The sequence below is a fragment of the Maylandia zebra genome, linkage group LG1, assembly GCF_041146795.1.
Source record: "Maylandia zebra isolate NMK-2024a linkage group LG1, Mzebra_GT3a, whole genome shotgun sequence".
Lineage (NCBI taxonomy): Eukaryota > Metazoa > Chordata > Actinopteri > Cichliformes > Cichlidae > Maylandia > Maylandia zebra.
The window spans coordinates 23,299,743-23,322,444 of record NC_135167.1 but is presented as its reverse complement, the minus strand read 5'-3'; the positions used below and the strand labels follow the sequence as shown (position 1 = coordinate 23,322,444).

General features: G+C 39.9%; 1 protein-coding gene across 3 annotated transcripts in view; it reads left to right on the top strand.

Moving 5' to 3' along the window:
* The window catches only part of ankrd11 (ankyrin repeat domain 11), a 116,529-nt gene that overhangs the window by 16,992 nt on the left and 76,835 nt on the right, over window positions 1-22,702 (top strand). For 2 of the 3 annotated variants that reach the window (XM_023154689.3, XM_012916939.5), the window contains exon 2: window positions 14,055-14,134. The exons of the other annotated variant lie outside the window; for it this stretch is intronic. The gene's annotated coding sequence lies outside the window, so the exon portion shown is untranslated. The remainder of the gene's footprint in view (window positions 1-14,054; window positions 14,135-22,702) is intronic. 3 annotated transcript variants of the gene reach the window in all.

Here is a 22,702-nt window from a genome sequence, read left to right as displayed (position 1 = left end):
AGCTCCAGCGATGATGCCTTGGCTTCTCTTAGTCTCTTCAGTCAGATATTTTAATAGGCAGATGCTTTTAGTACTAATTGGGAAGCTTTTATTAATAGTATAGTTTTAATATAATGTGTATGTTTTGTTTGTTAAGTAAAAGATGTAGAGAATTGCTGTACATTTTAAAATACATGTCTAATTATAAAGTTTAACTTACAAAACTTACAGCATTCACATATGCTGTGGCCCTTTGTATGTACTCGGTATGTCCATACGATATTCAGACTCTTTTACTACATTTTCAAGCATGTTTGGAGTCTATGTAGCCAATGCTGTTATGCTACATACTGTCAAACTCAGAAATCCCTTCTTTCTACTAGCACATATATCTGATGAAAGGCTGCAGAATTAAAGCACTTCTAAATGGGATGATTCTTTTTGATACACCCCTTAATCTCACTATTGCAGTATTTTAGCTCCACAATTTTGTTTGTGTGTCTGTGTAAGTACTTGATGACTATGACTTGTAGAGTTGTTTTGACTTTTGACTGTGTTCTGATGTATTATTTTTCTAATAAATACAAATTTAGTTCTTGCGTATTTTTTGGATGTCTTTATTTGCTACAGGCTTTTGCGTTTAAGTCAAGCCTGATGTTATCTTAAGGCACTTTCACATAGGATGCGGCCATCTAGGGCTGTGCGATATGACCAAAATCTCATATCCCGATATAAAACCTCTATGGACATTGGCATTTTTACATGCTCTGTTGTAGGGCTGGGCGATATATCGAGTTTTTTAAAAATATCAATATATTTTCATACGAGATATAAGATATGACAATATCCTTTATATCGATATAGTCTATGTTACGTTATAATTATACTTGTGGAGCCACAAGTTTGCCTCTCTTTCGTCCACTTTTGTCTCTACGCAACGTTACTCGGCCTCGCGTCTCCTTCACTGAATACAACTCCCCCTCCCCCATAGCTTCACCTGCAGGCAGCGACCAGATGGACACGGCAAATCTCCGTTAGCGAGTTGTGGGGCTGGATGGCGTCAACGTGTTAGCGAGCTAACCGCGCTAACGAGCTAACCACGCTAACGACATGCAGCCCACAGGGGCTGCACGGCCTAAAATCCTTTCATTTTCTCAAAAGTTGACAGCGCGCCTTATGCATGAATTCTGGTTGTGCTTACTGACCGCGAACCGATCTTAGGTGGTACACGGCGCTCAGCAATCTGTCAAAAAAATGTTTTACGACTTTGGTAAGCTACGGACCTGCAGCGCTTCATTGATTGTCGGAGCATTACGGCTACCGTAGTCTGGAGCCTCGCAGAGTGATACGTACTGTGCTTCGACGTAATATTACCGTATTGTGTGTGTATAAGGACCATAAATGGCACCTGTTAAGAGACATGGTTACGAAGCGGATTTCAAACTCAAGGGTGTCAGTCACGCAGTAGACGTTGGGAACAGAGCAGCTGTGAAATCTGTCTTTGTTATTATGCTCAGCATCTGTTAGTTTACATTTTGACTGCACAATTATGAGCTTTTTGTTATGCACAAAAACAACATTGTTTTCTTTTATTTATGGAGCATGATTATTTAATAAATGCTGATAATTTATTTTTGAGTAATTTCTTCATGTAAATCTATGCTGTATGTAAATAAAAATGCCTGTGTGACATCTGGGACACAGGGTGACTAAGAACTCTTTTTGTTCTTAACTTATGGCTTTAAAAAAATATCGAGATATATATCTTAAATCGCCACCCAGCTAAAAAATATCGAGATATGAATTTTGGGTCATATCGCCCAGCCCTACTCTGTTGTCAGTTAATGTGTAGGTTTTAGTGCATTTGACAATGGCTCATGTCAGCTATGTGGATAATAATAATAATTCTATCACACATCAATGCTGCAATCAATGCTGCAGTTCTGTACTGTCCAATAATTGTTCTTATCATGTTATCTGCATCTTCTAGAGAGGCATGCTGTTTTATGGAGAACAGACTGTGCGTTTAAAGAAATCCATTTAATAACCGTGTGTAGAACTGGCAAGCTGGCTTTGTAGCTGGATATTTGATTTAGTGTATGTGTTGAGACAATGTGTGTCAGCTGGAGATATTTATTAAATGCCTGCTTTTTTACTGGCTAAGAAATGTGTGGGTGAGCGGATGGCTGCAGGCTTTTAGAACCAGCACAGTTGACTCGTTCTGTGGTGTTAGAGCATGTGCGGGTGTTTATGTACCATGTGCTGCTACTCCTCCATTTCCAATATTCATAGAGCTCTGTCTTTCACTGAAACCATGGCAACAGAAAATGACAAATGGCAGAACTGTGGAAATGCTCAGGTTGTGTGCGAGGCTTAATGGCTGAGCAAGCTTTCTCGGTTTAAACATTTTTTTTTTTTTTTTTTTTTTTTTTTTTGGTGTAAACTGCATCAGTGAACACCATGGCTGGCCTTTTCCTACTCTACAATCCTATTGTTTAACACGAGCGGCACAATAAATACATTTTTCATTTTGCAGTCCCATATCTTAGCTCTTTTAGTTTAGTATGTTTGCAGACAGCAGTGTGTGTAGTCCATCAGACATTGCAGTGCAATTTTCGGCTTTGTGCGTCTTTTGAAAAAGGCGAGCAGGAAATATTTGTGTTAAACTAGCCTATAGCTTTAAGTGAGGAAAAGCCATTTCTAATAAATGGAACAAAAATATTTCAGATGAACAAATAGTAAAATGCTGGTTTTCATATTACAGACTATAGATTTAGTGTGATGTGTAATGTGATCTTATTGTATGTGTTTGCAATAGAAGGATCCTGTGTGTGTGTGTGTGTGTGTGTGTGTGTGTGTGTGTGTGTGTGTGTGTGTGTGTGTCTGTCTGAAATTTTAAGCTTAAGGAAGTTGGTCCTATGAAAACCCCCTTTTAAATGGCATTCCATATCAATCACATGATATGAAGAAAGGAAGAGAAGAAACAAGTGTAGCGTAGTTGGAATGTACTGATGGAGAGAATGGGTCTGAAAGGCACTGCTGTTTTTGGCAGTTTTTTCTGGAGCATCAACCAGTGCCTCTGCTGTAAAATAGGACAGTGGCAGGCCAGCAAATCCACCCACTCCAGCCTACACCATGTTGACACCGATGTGCAGGTTTATATTGCAAAATATAGCAAGGGTTCTTAGAAGAAAACGTGTTTTGGATTTAACGTATTTGAAATCCGTCACTGTGTGAAATGGATGTATGTGACCATGACTCCCTACAGCACCTGTTTGCAATGTTGTTATGATTTTGGCAGCTGTATATTAAGAAATTATTAGGAACATAAGACTTTCCTTGCTCCTCATTTTCATGTCTTTAACTACTGAACTCTAGTAATGTTTAGTATTCATTCTGACTGCAAAAAGTGGCTATTTTTAGCTTTAGATTGGACAAATCTTGCTCAGTCTACTTTTCTCACACCCACACTTGTAACATATGAGCACAAGTTGCATGCTCTTTTATTTTTCTCCTTTGTTTATATGGATCCCTGTGATGATTAACCAGTTGAAATCCCGTGGATGTTTCACCTAGTGAGATAAGATTGTCCTCTGCCGTAATCTTTGCTCTCGTGATGAGACCTTGGATTCTATTTTAATTTTTAAAAAGCACCTCTGAAATATGAATTTCACAGCTATAGTGCTTTCATTGCGGTCCTTCATTTTAATTCTGTCTATATTAGATAAAAGGCTCACTGGAAATGATCGGTTTTTACAGTAAAACGAGAAGCATTCTTTTTCTGAAGACCACCCTGTATATGCCCTAGCTGTATATTGAGAACACATGCAACACATCTCGAGTCCAGCATTTGAAAAGATGTATTTTGAATGTGAGGATTTTTTTCCCTCAGTCCAGAGAGCTTGTTACCTTGACAACAGCAGTGGAGCCGTAGTGAAGGGAGCTGAGAGTGCGAGCGTGTGAGCTGAGCTTGCCGCGGCATGGCTGTGCCGAACAAACAAGCGCTGTCGCTAACTGTGTCACGAGTGCTGCTGCTGCCTTCTCATTGCAGCCCTTCTCCCCCTCCCCTCACTCCTCTTCTTTCTTTTGAAATCAGGCTTTTATATAGCTGGTTTGTTGTTCAGCTGGTATCCACCCTTCACAGCCCTCCAACAGACTCTCCTTCTTATGTTTTCTAAAGAAGCAGTTTGTCCCAACTCCCTGCTTCCTTATTCACCCACTTATTCTGTTTATTTTTCCTCCGTTCTTCCATGCTGAAGCATGAGTGTATGTGGTGTTTATATTTTTTTATTTATTCATTTATTTTTTAAATAAAGCTTCAAATGATGGTGTATGCATTGGTGGCTCGTGCTGGAGATGTGTAGGATCGCTGTGCTCTGGTCCCTCCCTGCAGAAACCAGCCTTTATCAATAATGTAGATGTTTTTGAAGAGGAGATGTGCGGTGTGCATCTCTTTTTCTCTCTCCTCCCCTTGGCCCATCCTCCCTCCCCACAGCTGTCTACCCACACCCTCCAGTATCAGGTTTCCCCTCCAGTGTTTGCGCATAGAGGAGCAGATGACTGAATCTAATTAGTTAAAATATTACAATAAGGCCTGATACCTGATCCTTTGACATACTGCAGGCTGAACCCGGGCTGTTCTGCTGAGCTGCTGTTGCTTCATATTGTTTATCTCAAACTCGATATAACCACGGGTTTATCATCAACACCAGGCACCCTTCAGATGCTATTAATGGTTTACATGTGATGTTACGTCCATATGGGGACCCCCACCTCAAGGGCAAAGCAAGACTTTATTTCAGTACAAGCCAATTTTTTTTTTAATTGTTTTTTTTTTTTTTATCAGGTGTGTTTCGGCAAAATGGTGGTTGCAGATAGTTATTCCAGGGTTTCCACCAGAAAAGTCATTAAGGATTGGTGGCTGTGACTGGGAATCAGGGTAGGGTGGGTTGCAATTTAATGTAACATTCAATTACTGTGGCTTTATCCACCCGTGAAACAGTAATTGTGTGCCACTAGGGCTGCCACAAACGATTATTTTGATAGTCGACTAGTCACCGATTATTTTTGCGATTAGTCGACTAATCAGATCATCATCCATTGGACGTAAAACTACAGCTTATTGCACCAGCAGCATCTGCTCTTATATAACTATCATTAGCTTACAGCTTTAAGTGTTTAAGGTCTGTGCTAACTAAAAATAAAGACAAGATGATAGTTTATTAAATTTTAATGAAATCTGCAGATTGTTTCGGTGAAGTTTAATCAACTCCTTGCTATCTAAAATATAACGGGACACCGGAGTAAATTTTCCAGCATCTCACACTTCTGATAATCAGCTGTCTGCTTGACGTTTATTCAGCTGTGTAAGAACTATAACTTTAATCTCAGCCAAACCGATTTACTCAGGAACAAATAAAATACTAAAAAAAAGCCAAACAATAACATTTTAAGTTATCTAAGTGACTTATATATATTTAACCTGAGTATCGAAAGACGGCAGTGGGTTTGAAAACGATCTGCCGGGAGTCCGGTGTTCTCACGGCGCTAGTGAGCCTCGCCCCCGGCTAGCTATCGAGCTAGTGGGTAACAGATGTCTCCGAAAACGTCGGAGCGCTTTTGAAAATATGTGGTGTCTTGATAAACTGAGCAGATATTTGAGGTTTACACAGCTACATTCTCGCCTGAAAATATGTTAAACGTTTATTTTGTGACCCAGAAAGAATAATAAGAGTAACATTAAAACTAACTAGCTGCCGCCATTGTTGGAAACTGGGCTGGGCCGCGCTATGAATTCTGGGACAGAGCTTCTTCTTCTTCGGGGTTTAACGGCAGCTGGCATCCTTGTACATGCAGTGCTGCCATCTTCTGTTTCAGTCCGTTATTACACTCTTAAATCCTACTAATTCCTGCGTCTTTTGGGATCTTACAAAGCTTCAAACGACGCGTCGACTATTAAATTAGTCGTCGACGATTTTGATAGTCGACGTAATCGTGACTAGTCGACTAATCGTGGCAGCCCTATGTGCCACAGACGAAACAGCAGACACAGTGGGTGAGAGGGTGACAGAGTTTGTTGGGTTTTTTTTTTACCCTTTTCCTGAACTTTGTACAGTGTGGAATTTGTGGATGTACGTGAGCAGATGTCTGTTGAACAGGTAAAACTATATTAGGTTACTAAGTGAAGAGGCTCATCTAATTGTGGCTTTGATTTAAAAAATATTTATATACATGATGCTTAATCATAGTACTTAGTACTTTCAGTTAAATGTACTAATGACTTGCCATTTAGTTTGATCACAGCTCCCTGCAGTATTGCAGCTAAAAGCTAACCCACCCTTATGAACCCTCCTTCTTCGTGAATGGTGGATCATCTAAAGCTGCAAGAATATTTTGGGGACAACTGAAAATAAGGTTTAATTAGATTTACAACATAGGGTAGTTAGTCTAATATTACTGCTTATATACAGACCATTTACCATTTGTCTCTACTGCTCTGCTATTCTCTCTGCAGTGATCCTGAAAATAACCTCACATGAATCTATGTAAAGTACCTACCTAATGTTGGCTTAGCCATAACGGTTCTAGTGTAAGTGGAGTGATTATCCACAAGACGTATGTAAATAAGTGGCCCTCTGGAATAGGGCTGGGCCATATTCCAGAGGCCGTTCATGGTAATACCGGTATAATGTTGGGCAACGATAAGAAAATGAAATATCGCGATAGAATATGGGTAAAACGCACATGTGCAGTGCCTTTGTTTTCATATGCACATGGTGGAAAAAGCGTGCCGGCGACGGAGAATGAGAAGGGCGAAAGCGGATCGGTGAATGAAATGGATGAACCAGAATTGGTTTGTAAAAATGCTGCAACTTCAGTGGTGTGGAACTGGTTTAGCGTTTGTCCGTCAGATACACAACAAAGCACTATTTTTGGTAGCGCATGCTAGCGGGCCGTCGTTATTACCGTGTTTTTTGGAAAATACAGCACACTTAAAATCAATCCTTTGATTTTTCTGAAAATTGACAGTGCCCCTTATAATCCCGTGTGCCCTATGTATGAGTTCTGGTTGTGTTTACTGACCTCGAAACGATTTTATGTGGTACACGGCGCTCGAAAATCTGTCAAATGTTTTAGTACGACTTTGCTAAGCTACAAAGCCGCACCGCTTGATGGATTGTCGGAGCATTACGGCTATCGTAGGCAGGAGCCTGGGGGAGTGATAATATTACCGTATTGTGTGTGTGTGTGTGTGTATAACCTTTTTTTAAGTTTTGTGGATATTATACATGGTTATGCTGAGGATATGTCGGCCAGTTTCCACTGGAAATGCCTTTTGGTTAAACTGTCAGCAAGGAATTTGCATTTGTGCTGTTAAATTTTTATATAACTTTAATGCAGATAAAAACAGCTGCTCGTTTAAGTGAAAATACATTGATGGTGGGGGGCTTTACACTAATAAAGTTGTGGAGTTGTAAAGTGTTTTGTCTAGTGTCAATTATATCGTCAGTTATATCATTATCGCAAATTTTCAAATGCATATCGTGATAAATATTTTTGGTCATATCGCCCTGCTCTACTCTGGAAGGACCTTGCTGTTTTTAGTGATTGAAATATTGATCGCATATATCCAAAAATTGTTCGTAGAGTTCTCTTTTTTTGAGACATGAAATGACAGATGGACGAACTGACCTGTTGTTTGTTGGCCATTGTGCTGGAGTTGTTTTGATGTGCAGGTCTCTATACCCAGGGATGCACATAAGTGGTCAGCAGGTGCGCATTCGCTGTCAAAATTAAAGACGCGCACCAGATAAGAAGTTGCAACGTATATTTGCGTACATAAGATTTTCTGGAGGAGGACAGTAGGGCTGCCACGATTTGTCGACTAGTCACGATTACGTCGACTATCAAAATCGTCGACGACTGATTTAATAGTCGACGTGTCGTTTGAAGCTTTGTAAGATCGCAAAAGACGCAGGAATAATAGCAGGATTTAAGAGTGTAATAACGGACTGAAACAGAAGATGGCAGCACAGCATGTACAAGGATGCCAGCTGCCGTTAAACCCCGAAGAAGAAGAAGCAGCTGTGTCCCAGAATTCATAGCGCGGCCCAGCTTAGTTTCCAACAATGGCGGTAGCTAGTTAGTTTTAATATTACTCTTATTATTCTTTCTGGGTCACAAAATAAACGTTTAACATATTTTCAGGCGAGAATGTAGCTGTGTAAACCTCAAATATCGGCTCAGTTTATCAGGACACCACATATTTTCAAAAGCGCTCCGACGTTTTCGGAGATGTCTGTTACCCACTAGCTCGATAGCTAGCCGGGAGCTAGGCTCACTAGCGCCGTGAGAACACCGGACTCCCGGCAAATTGTTTTCAAACTCACCACCGTCTTTCGCGACTCAGGTTAAATATATATGAGTCACTTAGATAAATTAAAAATGTTGTTGTTTGGCTTTTTTTTTTTTTTTTTTTTTTTTTTTTTTTGTATTTTATTTGTTCCTGAGTAAATCGGTTTGGCTGAGATTAAAGTTATAGTTTTTACACAGCTGAATAAACGTCAAGCAGACAGCTGATTATCAGAAGTGTGAGATGCTGGAGAATATACTCCGGTGTCCTGTTATATTTTAGATAGCAAGGAGTTTATTAAACTTTACCGAAACAATCTGCAAATTTCATTAAAATTGAATAAACTATCATCTTGTCTTTATTTTTAGTTAGCACCTTAAAAGCTTAAAGCTGTAAGCTAACGATAGTTATATAAGAGCAGATGCTGCTGGTGCAATAAGCTGTAGTTTTACGTCCAGTGGATGATGATCTGATTAGTCGACTAATCGCATAAATAATCGGTGACTAGTCGACTATCAAAATAATCGTTTGTGGCAGTCCATTCTGCAAAAGAAGCGTGTATGGTTGCAGGAGGTGAGCTGGCTTCAAACCAATGATGAACACACAGAGATGTGGTGCAGAATATGCCGTGAAAATCCCACTTTAGCGGACAAAAACAGTGCCTTTTATATGTATGCAAACGCGCGTTGCAACTTCTTATTTGGTGCGCGTCTTTTATTTTGACAGCAAATGCGCACCTGTGGACCACTTATGTGCACCCCCAGTCTATACCACTTCCATAAATGATATGTTCCCAAATTGTTCACATTAGAACATTTTAACGATATGTTGTTAATATAAAGTTGAGAAATTCATTGGTTTTTTTGGGTTTTTTTTATAAAATCCAGATCTCGATGCCTGAATTTGAGCTGCTTCTGTGCATTTGAGGTGCAATACTATTTGCATTAGAGCAGGGCGATATGGCCAAAAATATTTATCACGATATACATTTGAAAATTTGCGATAACGATATAACCGACGATATAATTGATGCGAGACAAAATACAACTCCACAACATTACTAGCGCAAAAAGACAACCTTCCATTTATTTTCACTTAAACAAGAAGCTGGTTTTTATGTACATTAAAGCTTTATAAAAATGTAACAGTGCAAATGCAAATTCCTTGCTGAAAGTTTAACCAAAAGGCATTTCCAGTAGAAATGGGCTGACATATCCTGAGCATAACCATATATAATATCCACTGAAGTTAAAAATAGGTGCTTTGCAACATTAAACTGCAGTGTGCAGTACGCATTTTTCGGACCATAAGGTGCACGGGATTATAAGGCACATTAAGCGAAACAAAGCAGTCAGATAAATCAAACTTTATTAAACTCATTCTTCTTGCTTCCTCCACTTCTGTACCATTGATTCATTAATGTTGAATTCTCTGGCAGCTGCTCTATTCCCATGTTGTTGCAGTATATTAATGACTAACCTCGTATTGTGGATGGATTATCTCAGTTGTTCTCCTGACTGAAGTTTGGTCCGTTTACAGCAACCTGCCATGTGATTGCATTTGTCTCTAACCATGAAGAACCTTCACGTTAACTTTTATAAGTGGAAAAGTGTTAGTGTTCGTCCTCCAGCTTCACTGTTTATGTTATGCTAACATAGCTGTGTCGCTAGCGATCACGTAGCACATCATTATATACCAGCTAGCCCAACTTCAGTAACCCTACAAACGTCACTGCTGTTTAGTTTCCTGTCTTCATTTATGTTGGAAGTGATAGCAGAGCTGTACGTTTGATTTTTTTCAGAAATCTCTCAGTCAGAACATGCAATATCATGCTTAGGTAACTAGCGAAACTAGCGAGCTAACTTCCGCTAGCTTCCTGCTAACTTCTAACTCCGTTAAATGTAATAACTTTTGTTTTCATGGATGCCTGGAAGTTAAACTTTATAGTTACACCTGGTAAAGCAGCAATGCTGATCGTTTTATTAAAGATGAAAGAATTTAGACAGTTTTTAACTCTAAGTGATGCTGCAGTGTTGTTTGACCTGAAGTATACGGAGTTTAGGACCCAGATTACTCCCAGATTTAAGAGCATCTTAGTCCGACAAATATGACAATGACAACGGCCGCTTGCATGTTCTGCAAAAAAATGTGCTTTGTTGTGTATCTGACGGACAAACACCAAACCAGTTCCACATCACGGAAGTTGCACCATTTTTACAAACCAATTCTGGTTCATCTGTTTCACTCAACAATCGGCCATGTGCGTATGAAAACAAAGGCACTGCGCATGCGCGTTTTACTCCCATTCTATCGCGATATTTCATTTTCCTATCGTTGCCTAACATTATACCGGTATTACCGTGAACGGTATAATATGGCCCAGCCCTAATTTGCATACTGCTTTTTGGTTATTTCTTTGTCTCTGATGATCTAAGTCTCCATACATAGCTCTTGAGATGTCTGTTTTTTTTGTCAGATGCACTAGCATTGGTTCACCCCATTCCATGTGTTCATTATTTCTAGTTTTTGCAGTACAGCATCTGTGATATCAAAGAAAAACACAACTTTTTGTTTCAGTCTCTTACCTCGGTAAAGTCCTGCAGTATTTCTGGTCTGAATGCCCTTGCACGATGCCTATGTGGCCTGTGACACTCTTTATGAAATCAGACAAGGGCCTGAGCTGTTGTTCCAGGTTGACTTTCAGCTGCCTCTGATCTGCTCTATGATAGGACAGCCAGACACAGAGCTGACTGAAGAGGTGCGTTATAGCCTTGGGGCGCACTGTTGAGTTTGTGTTTTATGGTCCAGACTTCTGATGGAAAACAAGTAGTGATTCAGGTTTGCAGAAAGTGAAGCAAAAAGATATCTGTGCCCTGAAACCTGTGTTAAATCTTGCCTGTCCTCCATAATCCCAAAACATCCAGAGAAGGCCTTTCTCTTTACACAAAGAGAACACGCACTTCAGGTGCCATTAGTGGTCATTCACATGGAACTGTTGGTCTCTGTCCTCACTGCACACAGTGAGTCTAGTCTTAAGTTTAAACGGCAGGACATTTGCAGTGTTGATACAGCTGATGAGATGGTTAGGTAAGTAAAGCTCTCTAAACTATACCTCTGTCTTTTTTTCTTTCTTTATTTTGCTGCAACCAAATGTTTGAGGCGCAGTTCTATTCTCCAAGCTCCAGTGAAGAGATTTATCTCTTTCATCAGTCATAGTCTGTCAGCATCAAAGACGGGCTCTGATTCTTGTTGAAGGTCACCATTAAAACCAGGGCTGGTCTCACTAGCTCGCTCACCTTGGAGCAGGATTTAGAAAGGCTTGTAGAAGTGCACACATGTTGTAGCTTATTGCACCGTGCCTCACATATTCTTCTGTTCCTCGCTGACATGTGACCTGCAGTGCTGCAATAAAGTTGGTGAAGCAATCTGAAAAACACTGCTGATATTTCAGCAGCTTGATAATGGTGACAGTGAAGATGCAGAAGTGAATATGCAGACCTGTTGTCATGGTGATGCAGAGCTAGAAATGTCTTCTAATTATGCATGATCATGTTAAATGTTTGAAGTCAGCTCTGCATAGTTTGAAGGCGAGGCTTTTTACGAAGAGGAGTTAAGTGGAGCCACACTTTAAGCAGGTGTTTCAACCTGTTGACCTGTATTAGTATAGAAACAAATCTTACACAGTTGTATAGAAAACATAGAAACGTGTCAGCGTTTGGAGACTTCTACAGTCAAAAGTTAGGCTTTTATGGGACTCATGTCAGTCGGGTTAATGTTTTGTCTAAATTTGCCTGTTCAGTAGATTTTGTGCGTGTGCAGCACATATGCGTCACTCTCTCATGCTCTCCTGGTGTAGCTTAGTCAACGCTCTTTATCTAAGACGAAAGCATCAGTAAGAAGTTTGTCGGTTCCAGTAGGTAAACAACCGTTCCACCTTGGTGTTAGTTGGCTTTTGTTCCCTGAGCAATGCACACATATTTTATGATTCTCACCGCAGATTTCATGTGAGCTGATTTCATAGGCTGTGCACAAAGATGATGATCCATTTTTCTTTCTTGCTTATTTCATTGGCACCTGTTTGACTATCTCCCTGAAGATGGATATCTGTCATCTGTTCTGCACCGTAGTTGAACTTCTTATGTCACTCGTATTTCCTTAGCAGTTTCTTCTAAAAGAATTTGTGCAAAGGGACAGGTCGGCTGTCTTTTTTTTTCTGTTTAACAGAGTATAATTAAAATATAAAACACTGCTCTCTTTGACATACTCTGCAATACAGGCTAAGCAGAATAAAATATGCATGTCCAGAAGCATTTTGTAGAAAGCTGACAAAAAAATCTCAAATCTTACAAAGGTCTCTGGAGAAGGTAGTAGTGGTTGAATCACGCTCAAAACAAGTTGTTTGTGCAACACGTTGTCTGACTTGGTCAAACAGTACAAATAGCTGGTCTGAGTTGTCATGCTGAAGGGGAAAGGAATGGGGATATTATTTTTATTTTTTAATTTATTTTTTAACAATAAGGGAACATATTTTCATTGTCTCTGGAGTGACACAATGCAGTGTTTTACTATATTGTACAGATAACAGTTGTTAAATTTCAAACACTTACTCTTAGTAATATGGTGTGTTAAGCACTATAATGTGACTCGACCGATTAACCTTATCTACCAAAGTTGGCTTTGGTTTCATCGTTATGGTCTTTGTCAGTTGGTTTTTTGTTGGCGGGTTGTTTTTTTTGTTTTGTTTTGTTTTTTTGGGATCAATAAAATGGATTGTCCTTATCCTGTATTACAAACTCTGGGAGGGTGGTGTTGTACTCCCTGTCTGGATTGTAACAATCCATCAATCCTGTACTTCCCACTGGGAAAGCCCCCACAGGTTCCACTCCAGTACAAACACAAATGCACATCTAACCATCATCCTCCTTACCACTCAGGCCCTCCTAGGGAGGTCTGACCTTAATCCTGTCTTGCATTCACAGTTGCCACCCTGCCTGTGCTAAAACTGAAAACAAGATGCTATTGAATTTTTCCCTTTAGCCCTGTTATAATGCATTAAAGCATATGAAATGATGTAATACGTGTGGGTTCAGATTGGAGTTTTGTCCCAAAATCACCGGAATGCCAAACCCAACACTGGGCCCCTGTTAAATACCCTCCCATGTCCCGCTGCCTAAATCCTGATAAACCCTTGTCCTCATTGTGTGGTTGGACTGGGGGCAGGGCCAACAGCAGTACACTGACTTCAGGATTTCTCTTTATGCCATTACTCGTTGACCTGTCTCTGACGTATTTCATATAGTCACTTGTTGTTCAGAGGTTGAATTTTTTTTTCCCAGACTTGCAAACCATACAGTCATAAAAAGGATACTGGTGCATGGAAATTCAAATTGCGTGGACATGACATGTCCAGGCGCGGAAGGTTAAGGATAAGGAAAAGTTTATCTTTGTAACATATTGAAATCACTTTGAAGTACATGAGGTAACATGTTTTTGATAAGACAAAGATGGGAGTATCTAGTGTTTAGTTGGAGGAGCAAATGTGGGGACAAAATGCTTCACTGCTTTTCTCAGTTAAATAACTAAGAGATCCTTTGAGGATAAATTTTACCCTCTCCGTCCATCTGAATGTGTTGCATAAAAATGTGAGACTGTTTGTGTTTTTCTGTTCAATAATTTTATATATATTATATATATATTTTTTTTTTTTTTTATCCTTTTTCAGAATTCGTGGATTCTGCAGCAGCAGGTGTATTTTCTATTTGGATTTTAGCCCACTGACATTCTCCTACAGCCATGGAATCGGTATGTTGACACAAATAATTTTTTACTTGGTCTTTTTAGGCCTCTTTCACTGAACCTCTACTAGCGAGAAGTTTCTTCTTAAAAAGATGTTTTATGGCTGTTTGTTTCTTTTGAGGGCTTTTTGGGATTGGGATGCATGTTGTGTGCAAAGACATTCTTTACGAGGAGAGCACAGGAATCAAATGATATTCACATGGAGAAGTTTTCAGGTGTTTGCTATGGATTGAAGAGTTAGCTCTGAATTGACCTCTCTTTAGTTTAGGTGACCCTATATTCATAGCTTGTTCTCCTGAAGTTCTTGACTAATTTCATTGTGATATATTTGTAGAGCCCCCCAAGAATTAGATTTGGATATTTTGCAAGTAAACTTGTTTGATATGATCTTGTGTAAAACCAGTTTCTATTAAAGAAAAATGAAAAAATGGATAACTCCAGCTCTGGTGCGGTGTGACAGTCTCTCCGTGTTATTCCCAACATGCCCTTTACTATCAAACATCCATTTTGAAATCCAGGTATAACCAAATAAGCTAGAGTAATAATTCTTTTGGCATCTAAAACCAGACGAATTGGACTTGGATATACCGGATTTAACATGTCCCAGACCACTGTTTTCTTCCATTTGGGGGTAGGGCTGGGCCATATCATACCGTTCACGGTAATACTGGTCTAATGTCGGGCAATGATAGGAAAATGAAATATCACAATAGAATATGGGTAAAACACGCATGCGCAGTGCCTTTGTTTTCATACGCACATGGCGGAAAAAGCGTGCCGGCGACAGGGAATAAGAAGGGCGAAAGCGGATTGTTGAATGAAACGGATGACCCACACTTGGTTTGTAAAAATGCTGCAACTTCAGTGGTGTGGAACTGGTTTAGCTTTTGTCCATCAGATACACAACAAAGCACTATTTTTGGTAGAGCATGCTAGCGGGCCGTCGTTATTACCGTGTTGTTTGGAAAATACAGCACACTTAAAATCAATCCTTTGATTTTTCTGAAAATCGACAGTGCCCCTTATAATCCTGTGTGCCCTATGTATGAGTTCTGGTTGTGTTTACTGACCTCGAAACGATTTTATGTGGTACACGGCGCTCGAAAATCTGTCAAATGTTTTAGTAGAACTTTGCTAAGCTACGAAGCCGCACCGCTTGATGGATTGTCGGCGTGTTGCGGCTATCATCGGCAGGAGCCTCGCGGAGTGATACGTACTGTGCTTCAGCATAGTATTACGGTATTGTGTGTGTATAACCTCTTTTTAAGTTTTGTGGATATTATACATGGTTATGCTGAGGATATATCCTCCAATTTCCACTGGAAATGCCTTTTGGTTAAACTGTCAGCAAGGAATTTGCATTTGTGCTGTTAAATTTTTATATAACTTTAATGCAGATAAAAACAGCTGCTCGTTTAAGTGAAAAGACCTCGATTTTTTTTTAATATTTGTTTTGCACGAATAAAGTTGTGGAGTTGTAAAGTATCTTGTCTAGTGTCAATTATATCGTCAGTTATATCGTTATCGCAAATTTTCAAATGTATATCGTGATAAATATTTTTGGTCATATCGCCCTCCTAATTTGGGTTTGCAAAAATCACATAAAAAGTGCATGGAACAACAAAAACATAATCCAAACAGTTTATCGATCTGATCAGCTGTTCAGAGCACCTCCTACATTGGCATATACGGCATCAAGTTGTCAGCATGAACTAGGGCTGCTCAATTAATCGAATTTTAATCACGATTACGATCTGGGCTTTCAACAATCATTAAAAATGACTGAGCCGATTATTAGCCCCTCCCTAATTTATCCGCGACACCTTAAAGGCCGGTCCGTGAAAATATTGTCGGGCATAAACCGTCCGTGGCGCAAAAAAGGTTGGAGACCGCTGATTAAGAGGACCCGAGGGAAGCCCGGAAAGCTAAGCAGAAGTTATTTGGAGAGGAGAGTGACTGCCGTTGGTTGAAAAGAGAGGTTAAAAAAACTTCAGTGGTTTTGCACACTATTTTATATTATTTTTTAAAGTCATTGTTAACCCTTTAAAGCCGGTCAGAGCAGCACGCTCCGTTTTGCGTAACTATTTTTAAATCCCTGTAGAACCTGAACCGTGTAAGCTAGCGCAATAATTTGTTTTGCATATGAAACCGGAGGAGTTGTACTTACATCTGATGCCATCAGCTTGTCCTCGGTCACGGTTTCCTTCCACATATAGCTTTGCAAAAATTGCATAAAAAGCGCTTGCAGGAACAAAGACATAATATTCCAGAAACACGCTTTGCCGATCCATCAGCTGTTCGTAACACTTCCCACAGTGAAATGATGCACATGCTGTTTTCTTTGCAAATTTGCATCATAGGATTGTTTTTTGTTTTTCCTGCAGTATATAAAAATTGCTGTATCTCCAAAATAAAACTATGAAGACACTCAAAATAAATTTCCTATTATTTTTTGCAACTTTATTGTATTTAAAGTTTTGAGGGATAAGCCTCTTAAATTTCTCCAAGTAGAAATATATGTAAACAAAACAAAAGCGATTTTCAATTTTTTTTGTAGTTTATTGCACTTTTTTGCAATTTATGTAATTGCTATGGACTTAATGCATACATATTATTAAAATATGGGCTATAACAGTTGTATTGATGTATAGCAACTTGAAATGCTCCCACAAATGGCACTACAGCATGTAAAAAAAAATAATATAAGCTCTGGTGGACTCGGTTCTATAGTAGGTCTTAAAGGGTTAAATAAATATCGTCAAATAATCGTGATCTCAATTTCAGTGAAAATAATCGTGATTATCATTTTTGCCATAATCGAGCAGCCCTAGCATGAACCTCCATGTGGTTTCATGCTCACCGCTAACTACAAAAATAGGAAAAGATGTCATTTTCATGGGATTTGCAGTTTTTTATTTCCCCTGAAGCCTATCAAAGCTCCATTGGTGCTATGGCATCATCATATGGTATGTTTTAATGCGTTACTGACTAAATTGAAATAAACATCACAATTGTGTTAAGTGTTTCTATGAGGGCAAACATGTTTTGTTGCAGTGCAGCTTATATACTTACCAATGGTTTGTTTTATTTTTAGAAAGCAAACTTTGTTATTCAGAATTTTCACTTTGGCTGCAAATATATATCAGTTATAAAATGCTCTTTTTTTCTACTTATCATTAGACCCTTTACATGCACATATGTGCCTAAATGCTACAAGTAGTTGGATTTACTCTGTATTGTTAGGCATGCATGAGACTGTGCAGGAGATGCTTGTACCAACAGGCAGGCTGAAAGCTCAGCAGCCCCTGAGCTCTATCCATTGGAATGCATGTATTAAGAATAGGGCTTAGTGCAAGCCTAACCTCTGCTTTCCTGTCCCATTGTCAAAGGCTGTGTGTGTGTGTGAGACTGTAAAAAAGTAGGTCACAGCTCATGTAGTGCAGAACTAGCATGTGTCCAACAAAAGCCCTCCGTTACCCTCTATCTGTCTCACTCACACATGCATTGCACACGCACAAACACATCTTTATGTTTGATTAATGCAAGTAGCTGAGAGCACAACCCATTTTACTGTACTTCTATCAACAAACACGCACTGCCTTGTGGCAGGAAATGCAGTAAAGTTGGTAGCAGTTAAATATAATTCACAGATGAGATTGAAATGAAAGGGCAAAAAATAGTTGGTTTTGTTTTTTTAACTCAGCTGCTGAAGGTTCAGCGTCTGGACTGTCTGCACTGCCCGACACCCAACAGCTGCGAGGCTGCCTATGCACCTCTTCTGCACAAATTCATCTCTCTCTGTTTCCTCCCCATCCGCCTCTCTCGCGTCCCTGCGCCTGTGGCCGTGCACTAGCAAGAGCAGCTTCTGTTTACCTCTCCGAGCTGCCTATATCTGCTTACTGTCAGTGGAAACCAAGGAAACTGATCACAAAGCTTATTATCGTACCAGGAGTGGAGGTGTGTGTGTGTGTGTGTGTGTGTGTGTGTGTGTGTGTGTGTGTGTGTGTGTGTGTGTGTGTGTGTGTGTGTGTGTGTGTGTGTGTGTGTGTGTGTGTGTGTGTGTGTGTGTGTGTGTGTGTGTGTGTGTGTGTGTGTGTGTGTGTGTTGCCACTCTCCTCCTCCCTCTCCTCATGTGATGCTGGTCACATGGTTTCCAGGCAAGCAGCTCAGTAAATCAGAATCAGACTTTTATTTTTAACCGCTTTAAATCCTCCACCTGGTCTCCGTGGTTAGCAGAATTGACTGAGGTTCCTGGTGATTACTTGTTCTTTTCTCTGCCCTGTGTGTTTATTATTACCAACATGACTGTTTTGGTGTCATGTCTGCATGAGTTGTCTGCGTGAGTTTTATGTGGGGTTAACAGTGATCTGCTCGTTCAAATGGTACAGACATCATTTTAGCGTTATCTTTTCTCACATTCATTTTTCTCGACCTGAAGTAGAGATTCCTGATCAAGATTGTGTAGCTGAATGGGTTGCATAGCGAGCACAGATTTTTCATATCATGACTGAAAGAAGAGGTTCTACTACGGTGCACCAAAGCCCCTGCGCTGACTTCTTTATTAATCAGCATCCATACTGCGTTTTGACAGAAATGTTTAACTAATATGTTTGTAGAACTACGTTTATGAGCGTATGAACTATGACCACCATTTGTCTGTCCTCACTAGTAACCACCAGAAATACCAGCTAGTTAATCCAATTTTCTGTTTGTTTGTTTGTTTGTTTTTATTATATGCAATTCCAGTTTTCTGTTGGTTGATGCCACCCACCACTAGCAGCCTCAACAGACGGCTGCGCCCCTCTTTCCTTCTATGTCTGGAAATTGTAAACAAGCAAGGTGAAAAGTAAGCAGATGACAGCTGAGTGAAGCAGCCAGTTCTGCAGCACTTTGTTGTAGAAAATGAGCGGTTGTATATTGGCTGTGTCCGAGTAAACTGACACATGCGTAGCAGTATTCTGCACAGGCAGTGTGGACACTAACCTGTAACAACGAAAGGCTGCTGGCACACTAGATAAATTAATCCGAAGTGGTGTAGCTGAAGCCCCACCCACATATGAAGTGATAGACTTGTCATGTCTATCCAGTGGCAGTTCCAGATTTGATTACTGATTAACCATTATCAGAGGCATTCTTTGATATGCCTTTTGTCGCCTGAAGTCAGGTTTGACTTTATGGTCTCTGGCCAGTATGTTGCCATTAACCACGTTCTGTGTGGACAGGAAGAACCACACAGATCTGCAGCATTTAAAATATGATTTGACTATCGAAAGATTCTAAATTCACATGTAGCACATGATTGTATCCTGTTTCAAATGTTTTCTTGTTTTTAGTCTTTCTCTGCTTTAAACAACTGATAAATTAGTCATCAGAAAGATTCCTAAGTGATGGGAACGTGTCTTTACTGCATGGCTTCTGTCTCAGTCTATGCTGTAGCCAGCCATCAGCAGTGCTGATATAATTCTTTTATCTTTCAAAAGAGGAGCTGAGAGGGGAGATGTCTGGGTGTTCGATTTGGTGCAGATGAAAGGGGAAAAATTCTTGTAATCACACCTCCTCCACTGGCTCCCTCACAACTCCCCTTCTATCTCCTCTTCCTTCTCCAAAGCAGGGCTTGTTCCTCAGTGGGGATTAGTGTGAGCGGCAGCTCTGAACAGGGAAGTGGGCCCTGCCAGTCACATTACATAACTCGCCCCCGCTACTGCGGCTCGGCATGGCCCGGCTGGAGAGAGGACCATAGAGGCTTTGTTTTCCCAGCCTTCCCTTTTCCTCTCCTGTGCTACTGCTCCTCCTCCCCCTGAAGCAAACTGCATACTGATGCTGTATAGAAGGAGCCTGTTTACAGGGAACAGGCAAAGCACTGTGGTATAGAGTTTGGAGAAATACGCTAATAGCCACACTGAATGGCAGAGAGCTCACATCTTAGGCATAGGAATTTGAGGTCCGCTATAGATTGTTGAGATTCAGGAAAATGGGAAGAGGGGGAATGCAGTACTAAGCTTAGCTTCCTACCCAGCGGCTCCATATCAGTGTGTTGGACTTTGACTTGCATTTGATGTGAAATATTTCAAGGATGACAGGCTGTGAGAGAGTTTAACTACTCCCTTATTGTTTTTGTGTCATTGTCCTGTGCTTTTTTAGCACACTCACACAGACACCCTCTTCCCCATGTGGCAGAATGCCATTTCTAGTGGGTAGTGAGTGGGAGGCCAGTCTTCTCCGTGTAACGAAGGTTCAGACCATTTAGCACTATGAGTGAGTGGAAGTAACTCGTAGGCGTGAGAGTGAAAAGAATACAAAGCATCGCATGGCGGAAGGCACATAAACACATCTTGCAGCATTGAGCTTGCTCCTTATTACTGCTGTTTTTTCTGCCATGAATTTGGGATAGTTAACAGATTGTTTCAGTGGTGAAAAGTGGTTTAAGTAATTTGGCAGAACATGATTGACTCTTAGAAGCCATGGACATTGCAAATCCATTTATTCTGTTTGTAAGAATTTAATAGCATGTCTTTAGAGACAGTTGACACCATATTTGCGAACCAACACATAATTGGGGGTGAAGAAGTTCAACTGTTACTACTTCTTTTCATAGATCATCGTTTTTGTTTTCTTGTTTTTTTTTCATAATTTCTAACTTAATTTTTGTGTCACTATATCAAGCAGTCTAGCTATGCCAGTAGGTTTTTATTTTGTGTTCATTTATGCGTGTGATTTTCAAACCACGTGCAATTACACTTGGTTATCAAAAAAGGACTCTTATGAATTCCTAGGAAAGCAGAATTCACATCAGCTCGTGGCACCAATTTCAGCCATTTTGGAAGGTATTAAATCAACATGTAGTCCAGTTTTTGTTTTTGTTTTGTTTTTTCTTTTTCAATACTCACAGAAAAATTGACACAGTTGGTTTTTTTTTTTTTGTTAAAATGAAATTCTACAACTCTGTATTTGAACTCTGTTGGAAGCTACAAGAGCAATGTGGTCTAATGTTTGATAACATGCCACCTTGACTTTACAATTGGGTGATTGGGTTATTTTCACAGACCACAGGCACCCTGCCCCCCACCCCCCCCACCCCCCAAAAAAAACAAAAAACAAAACAAAAACACCCTTCCATTAGGAATGACCAAGGGGTACTGCAAAAAGGGGAAATAAATACTTTTTTCTTTTCAGCGCTTTTAACACAATTCAGATCTGGTTGCCATGGTGACTGTAACCTGCTGAACTGCTTGGCCCCTCATCACTGCATGCTGGTATATTTCATACTGCATTAGTGTGCAATCAGATTGGACATTTCTCTAATTTATTGTTCTTTAGGGTTTTCTCTCTGTCTTTTTATTGTATATATTTGTTAAAGAATGCATGCGTATACAAAATGTTATACACCGAGAGAGAGTGTGAGTGGCCAACACATTCAATACTGTAAACATAGCATTTATATCTAATCCCGCTCCTATATTTGCTTAAAAACACACAAAATAGTGGTATCACTGCATAGCTATGAACACAGGATGTTGGTCTGCTTTCATCTATTTAAAAAAACAAAAAAAAAACTTAAATCTGCTCTTGCTGGGAGGTCATGGTTGTTTCTCAGGCAGTGTTTTCCTCAAGCTAAAGTACATGTTAATACACGCACGCACAAAGAGGAAGTGTACCTGATGGTTAGACTGATTTAGGCTCACTGCTGCTTCATGATGTTGGTGGTCTATGAATTGCCAGCTACTTATTCTATCATCAGCCGGAACCCTGTATTTAAAAAAACAAAGTCTCCTTGCTGAGTCACATTTTCTTCTTTCACTTCTTGTTTTTCGAACTGATCTTAAACATCACATCATAGCAGCTCACTTTCATTTTTGTCATGTGGCAGTATAATTATTGTTGGATTTATTTATTGTTAGAAGATGCTTGTCATTTTGTAAAATTACAATTGTTACATTACATCCTTTCTTTAAGGGGAAATCAGTTAAAATAATAACTTCCTCCATATTCTTCTAGATTATTTGTAAAAATTGAGAGGGCTATGCTCGTCTGGTTTGTATTTGTGTACTATCTCGGCTTCATCTCTACATTTTGAGACAGGCTTGAGTGCGCTTTCAGTGTGTCAGCCATGAGCCAAGTTCCCATCAAAGAGTAGCTGCTACACCAAAGACTGTGTTTAGATGTGACGGCTAATTTTAGAGCTGCTAGGCCGTTGTCCAAGGTGGGGGAGGATAAGATAACATTGAAGTAGTCCTCCCTTCCCTACACAGTTTGGTTTTGTTTGTCCATCCAATAACCCTCTTTCAGCCCCTGTGGCTGTTGTGCATAAATAGAAATGCTGGGTGGTGGTGATAGTGTGTGCAAGCCTAAATCGTATTCATATTTTCAAGCTCTCAAATGTTGTCTTAGATCTTACTGACAAGAGCACAAGCAATGACACATGCTGTCGCGTGCCAACATTGTTTGTATAATTGGTTAAGCGAACTTCAAAATTGGTGCTAAAAAAGAGGTTTTTGGTTTTCCACCAAAAGGAAGCTTTTTGTAAGTGGGATTTAATATACTTAAAAAGTACTTACTAAATGGCAGAACAGGAAA